Below are 17,408 nucleotides of genomic sequence, written 5' to 3'. Positions count from 1 at the left end.
TCTTTCTTTCAACGAAGTCTTGCTCTGTTGCCCAGATTGCAGTGCAATGGCACGATCTCAGCTCACTGCAATCTCTGCTTCCCAGGTTGAAGCAATTTTCCTGCCTCAGCCTCCTAAGTAGTTGGGATTACAGGTGTGTACCACCACATCCAGCTAATTTTTTATATTTTTAGTAGAGACAGGGTTTCACCCTGTTGGCCAGCCTGGTCTCGAACTCCTGATATCAGGTGATCCACCTGCTTCAGCCTCCCAAAGTGCTGGGATTACAGGCACGAGCCACCATGCCTGGCCTAAGAAATTTCCATGCCCAAAAATTGCTTGAGCCAGAGATTAAGAAAGTACTCAAAGGCAGAAGAAGAAAAAGACATGAAAAGGACACCAAAATCTGCTTTAAGAGACTTCCAGTTGCCCCAAATGTGGGATGATTTGAGTATCAAAATAAAAGAAGATAGAAACAGATTATAACTCACTGAATAAAAGGAGAATCAATTAGTACAAACTTAAATAACTATTTGAGCAAGAAGGGAAACCTCCTTACAGTAAAATGCCAATTGGTACATGCTGAAGAAATGGCAGAATTAGAAATCACCATTTGGAAATTATCATGGTAATAATTTAGGATCAAATCATCAGAGGATGATAAAACTAGTAGATGAAAGTTTGATAGTTATATGATATTTATGTAACTTTAAAGTATCTCTTCGGAGGCATTAATTGTAAAGTGAAAAGTAGTTATTTTAGAAATCTGGTAGTCATCACCTTGACCAAGTGACCAAAGTTAATATCTTCAGTAATGGGAGAAATTAACATCAAGCATTTCCTGATAGGATACACGGAGAAGAAAATAACATCACTTCAGGGATATTCCTGCCAAACAAGTATATCCTGAATCTAATCATGAGGAAACATCAGAAAAACCCAAACTGACAAACATTCTATGTATAACTGGCTTGTAATAATCAGAAACATCAAGGTCATATAGAAGATAAATAATGACTGACCTACTATTAAGATCAAAGCAAACATGACATGACAACTCTAGCCAGTCTGAGACCCAGGTTTTTACTTTACTATAAAGGATATTACTTCGACAACTAGAGAAATCCTAGCTAGTGTGGATTAGCTAAGACTACTGTATTGATGCTAATTGCCTGATTTTGATAATTGTGCTGCAGTTATATAAGAGAATATATATTCCTGTTTTTGGACCCTGCGATTTTAGGACACTAAAGTGTTAAGGATATCATGTCTGCAACTTACTTGCAAACAGTATAGAGAAAGAAATAGTGTGTGTACATACATAGAGAGAGGATGATGAAACATGTGGCAGAGAATCTGAGTGAAAAGTATGCAGGAATTCTTTATATTTTTCTTGCATCTTTTCTTCATATCTCAAATTACATCAAAGAATGTTTAGAAAACTAAGATGATTTGTGGTAAAGCCCTCCAGACAATTTTCCGAGGGACAGTGTCTGGTAGTTTTTACTCCCCACCATCGTAAGTAGAATTAGGGCATACCAGCTCATAGGCAGAAAAGGAAACTCCTTTACATGAAATATGGGGTTGGGGGTGGAGAATTACAATGTGGGGAAGAAAATGAGTGGTTGACATTTGAAAGTTCATTAAACTCCGGACTACTTTATTTCTCTATATTTGTAAAAAGTTGATAAACAACTCCTAAAAACAGAATAACAAGGGACTATTGATGCCTTTGTGTACAAATAAACACGAAGAGTAAAATGAAATATACTTTGTTTGAGGATCTAAAAGAAACTCTTATTACATTGTGAGCTGGGGAAAAAGTTGCTAGAAATTAAACTAGAGGCAGATAGGTAGGAGAATGTCATTATAAGTTTCACTTGACTTAGGAGGCATTCCCTGATTTGCCCCAGGTGTTTCAGTAAAAGATTAAGGTTTGTTTCCCAAATACTGGACTCTTGACTGGGGAACCAATTGGATGAATGGGCACAGTGTGTAGGTCACAATCTTCTTTCCATGTTCATGTGACATATCCTTCTTCACGTTCAATCATCAGCACTCTGCCCTATGAATACATAGATGCATTTATTCAATGAACAATTATTATTCTTCCTGTCAGATACTGTTCTCAGTACGAGACAAAATAGTGAATAAGTTAGATACAATCCCTTTTCATAAAGAGCTTATATTTATATTTTAGTGAGAGGATTAGCCAGTAAACAAGATCCAAATATTTCAATATGACTATAGCAACTTTTGAAAGGTGCCAAGAAGGGAACCTGCAGGATGATATAATTGAAAGAAAGAAAAAGAAGTTTTCAGATCTTCCCTGAGGAGGGTTCATTTTAGTTGATGTCTGAATGATCACAAAACACCTGGGATGGTGGGGTTTCCTGGGATAAAGAACTTTCAGTTTTAAAACAGGGACAACTCTGGCAAACTGAGACATGAGACACCCTAGCACATGGCTGGCTTATGTTTCAAAGGAGCACTCTAATTTGTGGATGAAATGATGTCACAGCTTTGTTTTAAAATAATCCAGCCAGGAGAAGGTGCAGTGGGGGATGTAGTTGAAAAAAGATTGGCCATATGTTAATTAATGTTGTGATGGGTAGTGGAACTCATTATACTATTCTAAATTTGTAGTTTGAAAGTTCAAGAAGATAAAAATAAAAGGATACTTCTGGTTGTTTTATAGAGAATGGTTTGCAAAGGTTACGAACACGAGATAAGAGGCTAGAGCAGTAGTTTAGGAGACGTGATCATGGCTTGGATGAATCAGGCAGGGGTGGAGGTGGTGATAATATGTGATGTATTTTGTATATAGAGCAATGGAAAGGATGTAGGATTTGTGAAGAAGAGTGGATTTAATATGTAGAGGTCAGTGGAGAGTTGGCAAAGGAGATTGCAAAAAAGCAGTCGGTGAAGGAAGACAAAGCAGCGAGTGTCGGGTCAGTGAAAACTATGAGTCAAGGAGAAAACTGGTCAACAATGTGAAGTGCCAAGGAGAAATTAAGTGGAATAAGGTTAGATCATTGAGTCTTGGGGCAAAAACTGAACTTGAGAGAGATTGGAGAGAGGCAACATGGGAAGAAGGAATACGGAGAGGTTGGACTCTTGAAAAGTTTTTCTATGACTTGGAAAGGGGGTAGATTATTAAGTCAGATTTAGTAGTTTTTGAGTTCAAAGGAGAGTTTTTACTTATTTATTTAATTTTTTAAAAATTTCCATAGGTTATTAGGGAACAGGTGGTGTTTGGTTACATGAGTAAGTTCTTCAGTAGTGATTTGTGAGATCACCCGAGCAGTATATACTGCACTTAATTTGTAGTCTTTCATCCCTCACCCACTTCCCACCCTTTTCCCGAGTCCCCCAAAGTCCATTGCGTCATTACTATGCCTTTGCATCCTCATAGCTTAGCTCCCACTTATGAGTGAGAACATACGATGTTTGGTTTTCCATTCCTGAGTTACTTCACTTAGAAAAGTATTCTCCAATGTCATCCAAGTTACTGTGAACGCCATTAATTCATTCCTTTTTATGGCTGAGTGGTATTCCATTGTGTATATATCTCAGTTTCTTTATCCACCAAATGAGAGTTTTTAAAACATGGAGGAAATTCTATGTAAAAAATTCATGTGTATTTACCACTATATTTTAAAAATGGCAAAAAAGATGGGAGACACTAGAAAATGGTTGTAAGTTAATGGAGATGACATAATACAGAGGGAGATACTGATGATGTGAAAGAGAAACAGGGGTGAAGCCATTAAGGGCATAAGAAGGTTGGCTTTCAGAAGGCAGTAGTGACATTTCACAGTAGTAGGAAGGAATGGTAAATCTATTAATAAATGCATCTTTTTTGATGGAGTTGGATGGAGACAGTAGGGTCTTGCCCTTCTGATTGCTTCTAATTGCTCGGTGAAATATATGTAAGTTCATCAATCAAGGGGTGATACATGAATGCAAAGAGGTTGGAAATATCAGTCCCCAAATCTGATATTCCATTATTAGTGCTAGATTCCTTTGAGACTTAAACTGCTTTTCTTGAGACAAGGTCGCCCAGGCTGGAGTGCAGTGGCGAGATCTCGGCTCACTGCAACCTCTACCTCCTGGGTTCTCCTGTCTCAGCCTCCCGAGTAGCTGGAATTACAGGCACCTACCACCATGCCCGCCTAATTTTTTGTATTTTTAGTAGAGATGGGGTTTCACTATGTTGGGCAGGCTGGTCTTGAACTCCTGACCTCATGATCTGCCCGCCTTGGCCTCCCAAACCTTTCCTTAGCAAAATTATCCAAAGAGAACAGGAATCTAGGGCACCTGGCTAAGAGGGAGACAATGGGAGATACTGATACGAGCAATGGAAGAAGAAAACCTGCTTTGATTATTTTCTCTCTTCTAGGATGAGATGCAGATTTCTTTTAAACTATAAAGAACTCAGGTTGAGTTAATTATACTCCTTAGTTTATGGCACACTATTCATCCTGTGAGGCCTTCCTTCCTTTCTTCCTTCCTTCCTTCCTTCCTTCCTTCCTTCCTTCCTTCCTTCTTCCTTCCTTCCTTTCTTTTTCTTGACAGAGTCTCGCTCTGTCACACAGGCTGGAGTGCAGTGGTGCGATTTTGCCCCCAGGGATCTAGCAATTCTCCTATCTCAGCCTCCCGAGTAGTTGGGATTATAGGTGGCCACCACCAAGACCGGCTAATTTTTTTGTATTTTTAGTAGAGACAGGGTTTCACCAAGTTGGTCCTAGTAGAGACGGGGTCCTATTTGCTATTTCTACGTCTCCTCGCCATCCTCATAACCATTCTGATGTGTTTGATGTGCATCCTGTTTTGTGTGCATGCATTTTAACTTACATAAATGGTATTGTGATAGAAATCTCATTTTGTGTCTTTTTTTTCTTTTCTTTTTTCATTTGTGAGACAGGGTCTCTATATGTCGCTCAGGCTGGTGTGCAGTGAATGGAGCAATCTTGGCTTACTGCAGCCTCTGCCTCCTGGGTTCAAGCAATTCTCCTGTCTCAGCCTCTTGAGTAGCTGAGATTACAGGCACGCACCACCACGCCTGGCTAATTTTTTTATTTTCAGTAGAGGTGGGGTTTCACCATGTTGGCCAGGCTGGTCTCAAACTCTTGACCTCAAGCAATCTGCCTGCCTTGGCCTCCCAAAGTGCTGGGATTACAGGAGTGACCTATCGTGCCTGGTCCCCCCTTTTTTTTAAACCCGGGACTGGATTTTAAGATCTATTTGTGATTCTATATACATCTGGGCTCCTGCTTTTGCTAATGGTTGGATGGTAGGCTGTTCAAGGAGTAAGTGCATCTACTACATTTTGTTTATCTACTCCCCAATCATGTACACCAGATTCCATCATCATCCCCAAACATGTCTCCCTTTGGATGTTTAAAAGTTCTTAGGGATGGATACCCAGGAGCTAAAGTGCAGGGGCATGGTGTATAGTTATATTGATTTGACCAAGAAACTCCAGATTGTCTTCCGGAAGGCTGTATCAGTGTCCACCATTCCTATTACCCCCACCCCCAAACCCTCCAACACTTGGCATTATCCAACTTTCCAATGTTTGTCCATCAATGGATCTAAAGGGTTATGGCATAGTGTTATTATTTTTTAAATATGTATACCTCTGATTGTTGAGTTTAAACATATTGTCATACATTTGCTGAGCTTTTGAGTTTTTTTCTGAAGACTGCCTATTCATATCCTTTGCCTATTTGTTTTTTTTTTTTTTTTTTTTTTTGAGACAGAGTCTCCCTCTGTTGCCAGGCTAGAGTGCAGTGGCATGATCTCAGTTCACTGCAACCTCTGCCTCCTGGGTTCCAGCAATTCCCCTACCTCAGCCTCCCAAGTAGCTGGGACTATAGGCAACGCCACCAAGCCTGGCTAATATTTTTTGTATTTTAGCAGAGACGGGGTTTCACCATGTTGGCCAGGATGGTCTCGATCTCCTAACCTTGTGATCCGCCCGACTCACCCTCCCAAAGTGCTGGGATTACAGGCGTGAGCCACCACACCTGGGCATCCTTTGCCTATTTCTTTTAGATTTCCTGTTCCTTGTTGATTTGCAAACCATAAAGAATAATGATTAATCCTGAAGGATAGCGATTACTCCTATGATTGAGTTTGGAAGTGGGATGGAATCCTGGAGGGAGATATAGGGGATTTTAACTACATTGTAATGTTTAATCCTTCAGGTTAGGTGGTAGGTCAAGTATACTTATCGAATAACTCTTTATATCTTTGTTAATATTACATGTTATGTAATTTTTAACAAATTCTACAGGTTATAATTTATTCATTATTCTAAATCAGTACTTTTCAGGCCAGGCACAGTGGCTCATGACTGTAATCTCAGCACTTTGGGGGGCCAAGGTGGTTGGACCACCTTAGGTCAGGAGTTCAAGATCAGCATGGCCAACATGGTGAAACCTCAACTCTACTAAAAAAACACAAATTAGGCAGGTGTGGTGGCACACACCTGTAATCCCAGCTACGTGGGAGGCTGAGGCAGGAGAATTGCTTCAACCAAAGAGGAGGAGGTTACAGTGAGCTGAGACTGCACCACTGCACTGCAGCCTGGGCAACAGAGTGAGACTCTGTCTCAAAAAAATTAAATGAAAATAAATAAACAAATAAAAATTATTACTTTTCAAAATGTGGTTCCCATACCTAGTATCATCAGCAACACCAGAGAACTTGTTAGAAATGCAGAATTGGCTTGGACTTCAGACCTCTAGAATGAGAACTCTGGAGGTGGGGCCCAGCACTCTGTGTTTTAACAAGCCTTCCATGTGATTCTGGGAGAGCTAAAAGTTTTGAACTATTGTAGGGGAACACTAAAGCACATTTTCATGCTGTCTTAAAAAATAAGAAAATCTCTTTTGCAGTCTCAACTGTTTATTTCTTTTTGCATGCTATTTCTTGGTATTTGCAGTATTTTATATGCTTGAACCAAGTTTCCCTCCCTGCCTCCCTTCCTCCCTTTCCTTCCTTCCTTCCTTCCTTCCTTCCTTCCTTCCTTCCTTCCTTCCTTCCTTCCTTCCTTCCTTCCTTCCTTCCTTCCTTCCTTCCTTCCTCTCTCTCTCTCTCTCTTTCTGTCTTTCTTTTTCTCTCTCTCTCTCCCCCTTCCATCCCCCTCCACTGCACAATTTCTGGTTCACTAGGTCTAGAATAGGGCCTGATGATTTGCATTCTAACAATTCCCAGGGGACGTTGATGCTGTTGGTCCAGGAACCACATTTTGAGAATCACTGCTCTAGTGAAAATTTGAAAACCATGGTTAGATGGGTTTTGCCTCGACCAGGAAATACTTCTACTCTCCCAGCCCTCTTAAAAATACTTGTAAACTTAAGAATGGTTAAGAACATTATTCTCCTTAATTCATTCACTTTATCATCATAAATCCATGGAAGCCCCTTTCATTTTAGTTTTAAACATATTTAATTTAATTTTAATTTAATAAATATTTAATTTTAATTTTAAAAATATTTAACCTTAATTCCCAATCACTACTCCTATTCTCTCTTTTCCCACTTTCTCTAACTCATTTGACATGTTACCCAGTTGAAGTGTCAGTCCTCAGAATTAAGTCATAGAGCTTTTTGCTTTGAGGAAAATTTTAAATTGGAATGCTTTAGGGGGAACTTTATGTTACAAAAAGACTCTATGCTGCTAAAACTATCAAATATGTTATACTTTAAATGTTGTATTTATCATTATTTACATAAATAATATAATAAAACCTTTTCTAATAAATAAAAATTAAGACTGCTTTTTCTTATAGTGATACTTATTTTCTATACATTAGGAAATACTATAAAGAAATTCTTTAGAGTATTTATTATCCTTGAGGACAAAACACAGTTATCACAACTGATACAAATGTTACAGAGGAGAAGTATTGTAAATCATACATCAATTTTAAAACAGGTTAAAATTATATGGAGAAACTATAAATGGTGATTTGTTTCCCGTGAAATTCCTGAGTTCAGATGTTTTCGAATACCACAGTTTTAATCTCATCTTGTTATATAATTCACTCTCTCAGGGAAATCAATGGGATAGCCTTAAACTTTTGTGATGGGTTTTCAAATACCAGTAAAGCAGAGTGATAAAATGATCTGGGCCAAAATTAAATATAGTTATTGATTTTTCTTTATCCTTTTCCTTGTATTTTTTTTTTTTTTCCCAAGAATCTAGCTCTTGTTGCCCAGGCTGGAGTGCAGTGGCAGGATTTCGGCTCACTGCAACCTCCGCCTCCCGGGTATGAGCGATTCTCCTGCCTCAGCCTCTGAGTAGCTGAGACTACAGGCGCCTGTCACCATGCCCAGCTAATTTTTGTATTTTTGGTAGAGACATAGTTTCATCTTGTTGGCCGGGCTGGTCTGGAACTGTCAGCTTCAGGTGATGCACTGGGCTCGGCCTCCCAAAGTGCTGGGATTACAGGCTGGGCATGGTGGCGCATGCCTGTAATCCCCGCTACTTGAGAGATTGAAGCAGGAGAACCACAGTCTGGTTGACAAGAGTGAGACTCTGTCTCAAAAAACAAAAAAGTGCTGGACTTATAGTCATAAGCCACCGTGGCCAGCCTAAATATAGCTATTGATTTTTAACTAGCCATAATCTTCCGGAAGTCTGTCAACTTTGTGATCCTCTGATATGGGTGGGCCACAATCCTTCTGACTAACTTATCAAAGCTACTATAAATGTGTTTGTGATGTTGCTCTAAGTATTACATTGATTTTTATAAATATTTCTATATTTATTAACATTCAATACCTCATATTATCCCTGAAAGAATCATATGACACATATGTACAACTGGCAAATGCCACTAATTTTAGTTATAGAATAAATGAAGTTTATTCACCATTTAATTAAGGAGAGAAATGCATATTATTGCTTTTTTTTTTTCCTTTAAGACAGAGTTTCACTCTGTTGCCCAGGCTGGAGTGCAGTGGTGAAATCTCGGGTCACTGCAACCTCTGCCTCCCTGTTCAAGTGATTCTCATGCCTTAGGTTCCTAAATTGAGTAGCTGGGATTACAAGCATGCCACCATGCCTGGCTAATTTTTTGTAATTTTAGTAGAAATGGGGTTTCACCATGTTGGCCAGGCTAGTCTCAAACTCCTGGCCTCAAGTGATTTTTCCTCCTTGGCCTCCCAAAATGCTGGGATTACAGGTGTGAGCCACTGTGCCTGTCCTATTACTGTATTTTTAATCCTTCTAAATCTTTGTTCATCCACAGGGACCACACCCTATGTATTTTATTGCCTAAAATACTGTACTTGGTGCAATGTTTTATATGTAAATATTCTAACAATTATTATTATTATTTTGTGATGGAGTTTCACTCTTGTTGCCCAGGCTGGAGTGCAATGGTGTGATCTTGGCTCACTGCAACCTCCGTCTCCTGGGCTCAAACAATTCTCCTGCCTCAGCCTCCAGAGTAGCTGGGACTACAGATATGTGCCACCACGCCCAGCTAGTTTTTGTATTTTTAGTAAAGACGGGGTTTCACCATGTTGGCCAGGCTGGTCTCGAACTCCTGACCTCAGGTCATCCACCTGCCTTGGCCTCCCAAAGTGCTGGGATTACAGGCATGAGCCACCATGCCTGGTGACAATTTTTATTATTTTTTTTTTAGAGATGGTGTCTTACTATGTTGCCTGGGCTAACTCTTGGGCTCAAGCAATCTAGCCTCAGCCTCCTGAGTAGCTGCGATTATAGACTTGAGCCACTGCGCCCAGCATAAATGTTTTGTAAGTACTGCATTGACTTAGACCCCAGTTTTAGAGGTGTGTGTGTGTGTGTGTGTGTGTTTGTGTGCGTGTGTGGTGAGGGCTTCTGTGTCATTATTTTCACTCAGTGGAGAAATGTATCAGGTGTACAAGTTCTGTATTCAAATGTCCTTAGAGAACCATTGCTCCTAACTTAGAGTGAACCTGGATGCCAGAGATATTGTATGGCACCAGATGTAGCAGAAAAACATTTGCTTTCTGTTTCCTTCCAATTACACTGTTAAACCATGTCCAAAGTAAAACTTTTTTACAAAACATAATTGCCATACATTGTTGATGTGTGTTCAATTTGTGATGAATGACAGTTTCCACATTAAAAAAAGTTTGTTCGGCTGGGCACTGTGGCTCATGCCTGTAATCCCAGTACTTTGATAGGTCAAAGTGGGCAGATCACTTGAGGCCGGAGTTCTAGACTAGTCTGCCAAAATGGTGAAACCCCATCTCTCCTAAAAATACAGCGATTAGCCAGGCACGGGGGTGTGCACCTGTTATTCCAGCTACTCAGGAGGCTGAGGCATGAGAATCACTTGAACCCAGGAGGCAGAGGTTGCAATGAGCCGAGATCGCACCACTGCACTCCAACTTGGGCAACAGAGTGAGAACCTACCTCAAACATTAATTAATTAATTAATTTTAAAAAAGTTTGTTCAGGAATTTGCTATATTTTGTTTGTGTAGCTTTAAAAAAAAAATCCCAAGTATACTTCCCCATACATTTCTCAATGCTATTGCTCATTAGTTTACAAGCTTCCTTCTCCAGCTTTATAAAGTCATTTAGAATTCTAATCCTGTCCTCCAGAGTAATAACCATTTATTCTAATTTGCTATTATCTGTAAATTTAATCATGTGCTCTACTCCCTCAACCATAAAACTGATACAAAAGTTAAATAGCTTTGCATTCAAGATAAAACAATGTATACTATAGCTTGGTAAGCATTATTTATTGAGCAAACTCACTGTGAATCTCCGACCAAACTATTTTTTAAAGAGCTCTACTCTAGCCTTTATTTTTTCATGTAATTATTGTTTGTAATACAAAATTAAGATATTATTAATGATAAGATATATTCATTTTATTCTTTTCTTTTTTGAGACAGAGTCTTGCTCTGCGGCCCAGGCTGAAGTGCAGTGTCATAATCTTGGCTCACCGTAACCTCTGCCTCCTGGGTTCAAGTGATTCTCGTGCCTCATCCTCCCAAGTAGCTGAGAAAACAAGTGTGTGCCACCACATCCGGCTAATTTTTGTATTTTTAGTAGATACCAGGTTTAACCATGTTGGCCAGACTGGTCTTGAACTCGTGATCTCAAGGGATCTGCTTGCCTCAGCCTCCCAAAGTGCTGGGATCATAGGCTTGAGTCACCTCTCCCAGCCTTATTGTTTTCTTTTAATCTATCAAATCTCTTAAAGGAGAAAACGAATACTTATAGATTTTGATGCCTCTGTCAGGTTAGTAGCTCTTCAAAGGCAGTGTCTGATGATAATATTTCTGTGACTACCCTCTCCTTCCCATGCCATAGGATGAAGGCTCACATCGGGTATGTAATACCTTAGTGCAATACGTTAATTATTGATGGATTAGCTAAAAAGCAGATATAATTTGATCAGTGTCACAAAAAAATATATTATGCACTATTTTTTTTCCAGACAATATTTTTTGATAGCTTATTCCCAAATAGAAGTCAATCTTTTGGGGCCTAATACCGATTGAACATGCTCATGTGTTTTTGTAAAATTTTGTAACAATAAAATATTTTAACTCTCATAGTTATAATAGGATTGATTTTTGTTTCACTCTCCAACTTCCTCCCCTCCATCACACTTGCTCTTCAGCTGAAAGGTGTACAGTAGCATAGGACATTTTTGAGATTTAATTAAGGGGATGGTGAATGGGGAGATTTTTTTGTGTGGATTTAGTGGCATTTATTTACCTGGTTTGCACCTGCCTCCAAGTGCAGCTAGCTGCCTTGGTATAGAAATGGTTTCCAGAAATAGCCCTACCATCCAATGTGCTGGGCTGGCCCATACATAGGACGTATGCAGCCATGAACAGGTCCTGTGGTGCCTGGTACTGGTAGTACGTGGGCATGGAGGAGATTCAAGATTTGAGAGGTATGAATGAATCCAGAAGCTAAACTGTGGAAAATCTTATGGTCAAAGATCAAAAAACAGCTTAATAGAGGTTTACCAAAATTTGACAGTATTCCTGAAAATTCATATGACTTCACTCATAATAAATTATGACACTAAAAGAAAGTTTTCAAAATTTCAATAACAATTTCAATTACGTATGTGAGAGGAAAGATTGAATTGTATTTCTATTTTTTTCTTTATTAACTATTACGAAGTTGTCATAAGAAGAGGCAATCAAAGAGTATGTGGCTGGCCAGGCATGGTGGCTCACGCCTGTAATCCCAGCACTTTGGGAGGCCGAGGCAGGTGGATAACATGGCCAAGAGTTCAAGACCAGTCTGGCCAAGATGGTGAAACCTGTCTCTACTAAAAATACAAAAATCAGTCAGGCATGGTGGCAGGTGCCTGTAATCCCAGCTACTCAGGAGGCTGACGCAGAGAATTGCTTGAACCCGGGAGACAGAGGTTGCAGTGAGCCTGGGTGACAGAGCGAGACTCCATCTAAAGCAAAACAAAACAAAACAAAACAAGAGTATGTGGCCAAAATCATGCAGCTAAAAGTGTCATAGGAGACTGGACATGGTGGTTCATGCCTTTAATCACAGCACTTTGGGAGGCCAAGACAGACGGGTCACTTGAGTCCAGTAGTTAAGACCAGCCTGGGCAATGTGGTAAAACCCTATCCTTACAAAAAGTAAGAAAAGTTGATCAGGCACGGTAGCTCGTGCCAATAGTCCCAGCTACTCAGGAGGATGAGAGAGGAAGATTGCTTGAGTCCAGGAGGTTGAGACTGCAGTGAGCTAAGATGGTACCACTGTACTTCACAAAAAAAAAAAAAAAAAAGCATGATAGATATGGATCAGGAACGTAATACAAATATTACAAATATTACATTATCTCTTCTGGATTTTGTGATGTCTATGTAGGCATTTTGCATTAAAAAATTATTATTTGTTATGTTTTTTCTTTCCAAATAAATATTCATTTTTGGAATAATTTTTTTGTTGTTTTAGTTAAAGAGAACCCCCAGACTGAATACATTCTAGGCCTCACAAATCGATATTTGCCCTTGATTCCATCTATTCCCTACTAATTAAACCAATTCTCTTCTTTGTCTGTGATTAGTTTAGAGATAGACAGTCTCTGCCCATTGGCTGTGAACCAGGAAGCAGGTAAACCTCATTGCTGGCAGTTATCTTGATGGACGCCAACCCAAGAGGCAGGCAGAACTGAGAGGACTTTGGAGCCTGAGGGAACAGTGCTTGAAACCTGATCTATCTTTGGACTCACAATATAGAAGTTCTCTAGTGTTTATAATATCAGAATTTTCACAAGCAAAGCTCATTCTTATATTTAGTTGAATAGTTGAAATTATAAAGCTAGGTTAAAATGCAAACAAATGTAGAAAAATAGTGCTCATTTTTCTAAAGGATTTTCTGTTGGTATAGAAACCATTCTAATCATTACATCTCTGATAGTTTATAACATTGAAGCTATAAGTAAGTATCAATTTGGGTGTTTTAAGGTACTACTTTATTAAATGTTGCTAATTTATTTTAAAACTGCTAATTTATTCAATGTGAAAATATAGAAGACTAGGAATAAGAAAAAATAAATTCATGTATACCTCTAGAAATTTTACTTTGATGTACTTCCTTCTGATCATTTTTCTATGTATATGTTTTATTTGAAAAAATCTTTATCGTACTTTATATACAATTTCATCTTCTCCTTTTTCTTCTGTTATTCCCTGTAGTTTAGCACAGAAGGGCCTCCATGTTCACAAATTCAGGGGGCTTTTTCACATTGTAGTCTATGTGAAGGGTGTCCACTGGAGTTGTGCAGTCAATAGCCTGTGTGACTGTATGAGGCAGCCATTTACATCTGGGCATCTGAGTCTTCATGTTTACCTAGAGTATCTTATGGTGCTGTCCCAACTACAGATTTGAGAATAAAAGGCAGGGCAAACCTTTCCTAGCTGCCTTCCAGTACCACCATATAAATTTAATATTCAGCCTTTGTGCCTTTTTTCTCAGGCTGGCTTTGTCTGTGGCTGTGTCCCACAGCTCTCCTCTTACAAGGTTACATCTATGCTTTTTCTTCACCTTGGAATAATCTGCTGACTCCAGTGGATGAAAAAAAGTGTTAAGTAAATTAACCTCATGGCTGTTTTAATGATCGCATTTCATGGTTATATCATTTTGGATGGTTCCAATTTGACTTCCTTCTCTCAGTTTGTTTGGATTGATTTTTCTATCTGCTCATTTTGAGAAATCTATACTGTTATTACCCTTGCCCTATCTTGAGAAATAGTTAATCTTCATGACTCTATTTTCTTTTTGTCAAAAGATGAAATATTAGTCATAACTCTATAAAAGTACCTAAATAATGGTGAAAAGCCAAATTACATAACCAATTGTAATGGCAAAATATCCTATTTCTTTAATAGTGAAAATACTAACTTACTGGTAACTGCAGACATATTTTTACACTTAATCGATAATTTTTAGTTCTCTGATAGCTCCTGCCAATTCCTCTTACGCAGATATTTTGCCAATATAGGATATGGGTAGATGAGGGATTACTCAGAAAAACAGAAGAACCTCATTCTTGGCTGATAGGATGATGAACTGTGTGATAAAACGCATAACATTTTCCTCCACCCTTGGTTCACAAAACTTTTAGTTTTCTAACTTTTATTTTATGCAAACAGGGTTGGCTGCTCAAACCAAGCTTTTGAGAGAGTACAGCAAACAAAGCAATTTCTTAAAGGTTAAGCCCCTCCTCTATAAAAGGAAAGAAAGGGGTGAGAATTAAAAGGGAGAGAGGTAGAAAGGGAAAGCTAGGTTGTTAGAAAAAGAGGCAAGAGAGGCAAGAGAGGGGTGAAGGAGGAGGAGCAGGAGTGAGAGAAGCAAAGTAATCTGGTCAATTATTTTGCCTAAAAGTTTGAGAGATATCTGCTTGAATTGATGTAGGAAATTAAGCAGTTTGATCTTTGTTCTAATATTTGTCTTGCAATAAGACCATCTTATTTATCAAATGTTATATAGAGAAAGAGGAGATGTTATTTTCTTTTTGAGACTCTAGAGAACTTAGACACCTGTCTAAATTATATGAAAGTTCTGTAAAGTTATTAGCATATATATGTATATATCCACACACTCGTGTATATATATATTTTGAGATGGAGTTTTGCTCTTGTTGCCCAGGCTGGAGTGTAGTGGCGCAATCTCAGCTCACTGCAACCTCTGCCTCCCAGGTTCAAGTGATTCTCCTGCCTCAGCCTCCCAGGTAGCTAGGATTACAGGCATGTGCCACCATGTCTGGTTAATTTTTGTATTTTTAGTAGAGATGGGGTTTCACTGTGTTAGTCAGGCTGATCTCGAACTCCTACCTCAGGTAATCCACCGGCCTCAGCTTCCCAAACAAATATTTTTATAAAACATATTCTATAGTATAAATACTCTGTGGAGGGTGCCACCAAAGGTGATATTAAACCTTTCTTTTCTTTAAGACAGAGTCTCACTCTGACGCCCAGGCTGGAGCACAGTGGTGCAATCTCGGCTCGCTGCAGCCTTGATCTTCCCTGGGCTCAGGTGATCCTCCCACTTCAGCCTCCTGAGTAGCTGGGATGACAGGTGCACGCCACCATGCATGCCACCATGACTGGCTAGTTTTTCAAGCCTTGCTAATTCGTTGTTGTTATTGTTGTTGTATTTTTTTGTAGAGAGGAGTTTCCACCATTTGCCCAGGCTGGTCTTGAACACCTGGGCTCAAGCAATCTGTCCACCTTGGCCTTCCAAAATATTAGGATTATAGGCATGAACCACCGTACTTGGCCTTAAAAAAAAAAAAAAAAGGCAGAGAGTCACTGTGTCTCCCAGGCTGATCTCTAATTGCTGGGCTCAAGCAATTCTCCCACCTCAGCCTCCAGAGTAGCTGTGACTACAGGTTCACACCACCGTGCCCAGCCAATGCTATTTTCAAACAGCTCAATGGGAGCAGAAAATATATTACGTGTGCTCAAGTCATCTGCACCATGGCCCTCTGTATTACTAGTGTGTTTGAAATTTTGTGCATCAGTAAGAATTTCAGTGACTCACTAGCCTTTATGAACCAATATATGTAGGAGTGGGGTACCCAGCAACCACTCCATGGCTTTAAGATGAGAAGGTAGGGGAAGTGAGGAAGTCACACTTACCTGTCTGCTGCCTGCCTTCCTTCTCCCATAGCCATGCTCTTGGCTGGGGAGAAAGGGTAAATGTAGAGCCTCCAAGAGCTGCAGTACTATTAAAAATCCATTGGGTTTCTTTCATAAACACATAGATGCTTTTCTAAATCCAGCAGAAATCTGACTCCCTGACCTGATCGTTAGACGTGTGGTCAGAATCCCAGCACATGAACTGGCTCTGCTTCTGGGAATTATGAGTCAGCCTTTCATGTTCTTCCTGGTGTTGAAGCAAGTCTCTGCAGAGGAGAAAGAGCAATCTGTCAGGTGAGCTCATCACTGTTATCGTCACTGTCTAAGCTCTGACTTCCCAAGAGACCATGCAATGTATGTGAAAGAGCCCTTTTCAAATTCCAGAAACATCACTGTCTTGTTATGTGACCTTGAACACGGTTACTTAAGTTCTCAGAGCCTCAGTTTTCTTGGTGAAAATGGAAGAGTTGTCACCGAAACTTAAACAGTTAATGTATGGGAAGTATCATGCAGATCTAGAAAAGTGAAAATATTATTTTATAATACTGTGGACACAGTGTAAAGCACATTAGATATTATTTATGCACTCTACATTTTCAAAAGTTTTTGAGATATCTACAGTGTAAGTAGAGGAGAAAGGAAAGACCTATCAAACAGTAGATGACTATTAGGTCACTATTCACTCAGCACTTACTGGTCAATATTCTGTGCAAGGTCTGTGGGTTACTGTGGTGATACAAGAATCTGTAAGATATATGGTGTGTCTTTAAAGAGTTTATAAATCTAGGAGGAAAGATTGAACATAGACACAAGCAATTCAGAAGAGAGCATGTGCTCTGTGTAAAATGTGCACATAAAGTTACTGCTATCGCACTTCAAAGCAGACTAATTCTGAGGAAGACTCACTGTAGAAGAAACGCAATCCAAGCCAGTTTCAACATGTGTTGAGTATCCATTATGAGGACTGCTCAGGTATTTGTATATTCGATAAGGACTCTCAGGCAAAAGAAACTGCCTGAGTCAAGACAGGAAGGTAGAAATACATATGTAAGGTGCAGCAGGGAACAACAATAAGCTCACCTGGAAGCAGGTGATTAGGAAGCACCTAATAAAGAAAGATAAACTTGAAATCATTTTGAAGAAGTGCATAACATCATGGATGCCCTTACATATAAATACAACATTTGGTCTTTTGTCCTGCAGATAGTGCAAGTAATACGTCTTATGGAATGCGTCCTATGGAAGCCCTTAAGAAGAAAAAATCTTTTTTTATTTTTTA

At 39.3% G+C, this 17,408-nt stretch overlaps 1 protein-coding gene across 1 annotated transcript in view; it reads right to left on the bottom strand.

Annotated features, from left to right (window-relative positions):
* PTP4A1 (protein tyrosine phosphatase type IVA, member 1) overlaps positions 1-17,408 on the bottom strand; it is a 61,129-nt gene that overhangs the window by 38,036 nt on the left and 5,685 nt on the right. The window contains exons 2-3 of the mRNA XM_011945633.1: positions 16,130-16,395; positions 11,742-11,942 (exon numbers count right to left, since the gene is read on the bottom strand). The gene's annotated coding sequence lies outside the window, so the exon portion shown is untranslated. The remainder of the gene's footprint in view (positions 1-11,741; positions 11,943-16,129; positions 16,396-17,408) is intronic.

Source organism: Colobus angolensis, unplaced genomic scaffold, assembly GCF_000951035.1.
Source record: "Colobus angolensis palliatus isolate OR3802 unplaced genomic scaffold, Cang.pa_1.0 Scaffold241, whole genome shotgun sequence".
In the NCBI taxonomy this organism is placed as follows: domain Eukaryota; kingdom Metazoa; phylum Chordata; class Mammalia; order Primates; family Cercopithecidae; genus Colobus; species Colobus angolensis.
The sequence above is the reverse complement of the archived record's forward strand: the minus strand, read 5'-3'. Positions and strand labels throughout refer to the sequence as shown.